This window comes from Symphodus melops (assembly GCF_947650265.1).
Source record: "Symphodus melops genome assembly, chromosome: 1".
Lineage (NCBI taxonomy): Eukaryota > Metazoa > Chordata > Actinopteri > Labriformes > Labridae > Symphodus > Symphodus melops.
Genome location: NC_136691.1, coordinates 26,282,550 through 26,287,159, shown reverse-complemented (window position 1 = coordinate 26,287,159; position 4,610 = coordinate 26,282,550). Strand labels below are relative to the sequence as shown.

At 38.0% G+C, this 4,610-nt stretch overlaps 1 long non-coding RNA gene across 1 annotated transcript; it reads right to left on the bottom strand.

Annotated features, from left to right (window-relative positions):
• Positions 1-2,701: 2,701 nt before the first annotated feature.
• On the bottom strand, positions 2,702-4,208 carry LOC306829692. Its single transcript, XR_013779895.1, has 3 exons — positions 4,073-4,208; positions 3,542-3,613; positions 2,702-2,801 (listed from the first exon to the last, which is right to left on the bottom strand). It is a non-coding gene; the product is annotated as an uncharacterized lncRNA (long non-coding RNA).
• Positions 4,209-4,610: the final 402 nt, after the last annotated feature.

Here is a 4,610-nt window from a genome sequence, read left to right as displayed (position 1 = left end):
AACAGTCCTATCCTCTGTAGGGAGTCAGACAATGAGGTCTGGCAAACAGAAACTGGTTTTCTGCCAGAACACCACAGTCTTTTCGTTTCTCTATTAAGACTGTTATGGCTTTCACCATGTCTGGTGGCAGTAACACTGCCACTTTACGGCCCCTTTTACCCCTCAACTCAACACGGCTGAAGTGTTCACAAAGGTGCAGTTCAAATGGTGTCAGTCCAACTGCGACATCCTTGTGCAGGGCACATTCAGCGTCATCTTTGAAATTTCTCCACTTCTTCTCCTGTTAAAAAGAATTACATTTGCCATGGTGGCTTTACTAAGTTCACTATATGATTTTGTTGAACTGTGGTCTTCCAAGTTCTTCAATGCTTGTTCGGTAGTCTTCTCCAAATGTCTATGAAGACGCTGAACATCCTCCGTGAAAGGAAGAGTGGAAGGCTTGTTGAAGTGGCGCTCATTCAGTGTAGTTTAAGCGGTGTGGGAGATGAGTTCAGACCACTTTGTAGAATAGAGGGTTTTGAAACACTGTGTTGACTTAATCAGGTTGCTGTCTTGTGCCATTAGTGCTCTGCAATGTAAAATGTCACTGACTTTCTGCAGTGAGTGACCCAACTTTAATGCAAGACTTGGAGTGCGGTAGCAGTGCTTTTCATCATTGTAACCAGACACTTTCTTCACAGCTTTGATCACCACATCAAAATTTACAGGTCTCACAGCATCCTCAAGAGTAAGTATTGAGAATTCCTTGCGAAGTGTAAGCAGTAGTCTTCCACTTTCTCTGAGTGTCTGGCGAATATAGTCAAATTTAGTGGGATGCTGTCCATGTTTATTAAAAAATGACCGGGCCAGCTGAAGAATAGAGAAGTCACTTCGCACAGTAGCAGTAATCATCTCTCATGGTGGCTAAAATCTTCCAAACACCTGGGGATATTTGCTGACATAGAGCAACTCATTCATAGAGGCCAAAGACAAGACTCTTGTTCTTCCAATCTCTGAAACTGGTTTAGAAGAACACTTTCTAACATGTCGCAACAGATCTCTTTTAATATATAGTGCCTGGCAGTACATGCCGTGAATATAGTCTTTTGCATTGTATTTTGTCTTTGCGGTGCGTCTTATTTTTAGGGTTCCAACTCCACTGGCTAAGACCTCTGAATTATGCTTGTGGTTTCCCTTGTTGCGTAGCTTTATAAGCATTTTCTCACGCTGTTTGGACTTTCTGGGAAGAAAAACTTGAGCAACATCTGCATGTGTTTTCTCATGAATTTTTAGGTGACGTGTAAACTTTGTCTGTAGTTTTCCACAAATGACGCAGTAGGTTCTATTTCTAAGAAAGGTGGGAGTGGTTGTGACCTTTTCAGCACCAGCATCAGTGCTATCAACTATTACGCCTTCAGCATCAGCATCTCCTGTTTCGGCAATGACTCCTGAAACTTCAAGCTGACTTGCGCTGATCACATCTTCTGATAATGGTTCTGCAGCTTCAGAAACAGTCTCTCTCTCTCTTCCTCTACAAATCTTTCTTTGTGGTGTCTTCTCTTATGTGAAGCAGACTTGCTGGTGGACACCTCATAGTTCTGTAATTCTGAATGTCTGCGATGGATTTTAAAGGCTCCTCTATGCTGTCCCATGAACTGTTTGAATCAGCTGCGGAATCAGGCACATACTCCTCTTCTGAGGATGCCACCTCACTTGAACTTTGTTCTTTACAGACCTAATAATGATCAAAGAAATACAATTATATTTTGTGTACTTGGACAGCATTTCACTGAGAATAATTCTACTTAAACACTTACCTCTTTCAGAGGTTCAGTGATCACATTGTGCTTTACATAACTGTTGTGCCAGGACCCGTAGCAAACTAGACAGAGAAAATTAAGAATTAATAAAGGCAGAGAGTTAATAATGTCATGGTAAGTACTGTAAATTCCGGACTATTGAGCGCACCTGGATATAAGCCGCACCGGCTAAAAATAAGTAAATAAATGCATTTGTACATATATAAGCCGCACTTGATTATAAGCCGCAGGTGTCCACGTTGTAACAAAGCTATTTACACAGAAAGACGTGACACAAAAACTTCTTTTTTTTAACATTTAATTAAATACGTAGGCTACTGGTAACATCCACAAATACAAAGCCTACTGGAAATCCTTTATCGAACAGTGTCTGTAACACGACTGATGAAAAAGATTACCGTAATATATTTCACAAGAAAAAGTCCATCCATTCACTGCCTCAGTATGACTTCATTACTCACTTCCTCATCTCTTTTTTCGTTGTAGCTGTCAGTGTCAACTTCACGTGCAGCAGCTGTATTAGCTTCTTTGACAGCCAGGTCGATCACCTTTAACTTGAAAGCTGCATCATATGCATTTCTCCATGTGTTTTCCATGATGAGGGTGCATGCATGAAGTGCAAAATGACTGATATTAAGATCTAACGTGACGAGGTCAAATGTTTTTGCGGCAGAAGCTCATTGTCCCCCATAAAAAATCCATAAATAAGCTGCATCCTTGTAAAAGCCGCAGTGTTCATAATGTGACAAAAAAGTAGCGGCTTATAGTCCGGAATTTACGGTACTGCAGCTGCAAATGGCTCATCTCGAACATATAGCAAAGTTACACATGGAACTGTTTTTAGAAAGTGTTCCTGTGGCATCATGTTTAAAAGATATGTTGTTTCAAAAAATGACCTTGACACCTCACACCTGACCATTTCAGAGGTGCAAAGGGTCCTCCACATACAAGACATTTTTCTAAACTTGACATTTCTTCAGGCATTAGTTCAGGATCACAGTCCTGTAGACCAAAGGTGAAATCAAAAGATAAGAATTTGATCATAACTGACATTTGTGTGGTGTAGAATATCAAAACCAATGAATTGTTTGTATTCTGTTCATCTTTGTTAATGAGTAAGACATGAAAAATACATTATTCCTGTTTTGAAACTCTTAAATCTAGATTTCAGACTTTCTACAATTTATAATTCAGAGGAAAAAATATACGTGTATAGAAAACCACAGCCTGTTCTTCAACAGTACAAATGATGACAAATGTTAAAAAACAAACAAAAAACCCACAAAGCTACACTCAAAAGGGACTAATATAAAGGTAATTTATACAGTCCGGTATATACAGAGGACTATAGTGTGGTGGATTCAACAGGTCAATTCTGTGTAGTGAATAGCATGTTAAAGTGAATAATTTAAAGTGACATTGATCAAAAGGTTAAGTAAAAGTATATACAGTGATAAGTATAATAAATATAGTGCAGTTTGACAAGAGAATATAGTTATGAGAATATAGGAGTATAATGTAATAAAGTAATGTATAGTATAGATATAATATAATAAAGGTAACACAATAACATTGTAATAATAATATTGTATACTATATACTGTATACAAAGAGAATATATATAAATGTAGACTAGCCTGATGGCTGTACAACAGCATATTACGCATCATTTAACCATGTTACTTAACATCATTTTCATGAGTTCAGACTTCTACTGTAAAGATATTGGAGATCAAAATTACCTCTGGCATGATGACTGCTAAGGAACCGCTGGCTTCCATGTCAGCAGCCTGACACGACACCTCTTTGGAAATCTGAAATGGAAAGAATAATCACTGAATATGAGTTTGTTTCTAATGTACAAAACTAACCGACCTACTAAAGTCTGAACCTGACATGCTGAGGATTACACAGGACCTGTGTATCTATTATTCTAAATGTAACTTTAATCTTCCAATGTACTAAACTAACAGACCTCCTATAGTCTGAACCTGACAGGTGAGGATTACACAGGACCTGTGTGTCTGTATGATTCTAAATGTAACTTTAATCTTCCAATGTGCTAAACTAAAAGACCTCCTAAAGTCTGAACCTGACATGGTGAGGATTACACAGGACCTGTATGTCTGTATGGTTCTAAATGTAACTTTCATCCTACTTTATATTCATAAATATAATGTCCACAGAAATCTATTGTCATAGTTTCTAACATTTTGAATAGGATTGAACAAAAACAAATCTGCTCTCATTAGCACGCTGCTATTTCTGAATACCTGTCTTCTCCATGGCCACTTGAAATCACCGTAATTGTAAGTGATTTCTTCCCCTGGAGCAATATCTCTAAGTGCAAATAAACACAGATGGGGTCTTCCATCCACTGTTGTAACTTTCATTTTGCTTTTTGGCTTCTTTTCCTCATCATTGACCAGCCTCCCTAATGATCCGTCCTCTCTGGCAGCATCTACACTAAAATATCAAGTTTAACATAACATTTATACCTTGTACTGTAAGGGAAGCATTGAACATATTAATGTCAGCATGTCGGAAAATATCCCTCCAACAATTCAAAATATTCATCAAACAGTAAAAATGTCAATACTTGGCACCGTATTTCATGATTTAAACTACTTTAACTGACAAGGCAGGCAAAGTTTGCATCTCTGTGTTCAGATACACATTTAGAAAATACACTTGAAGACAGATACATACCATAACTTCTGTCCGTTGAACTTGAAATCAAACATGAAAACCTTCAGTGCGTCATGGTAGACTTTTACTCTGTTTTCTTGTTCTTTTTTGGTAATGACTTCC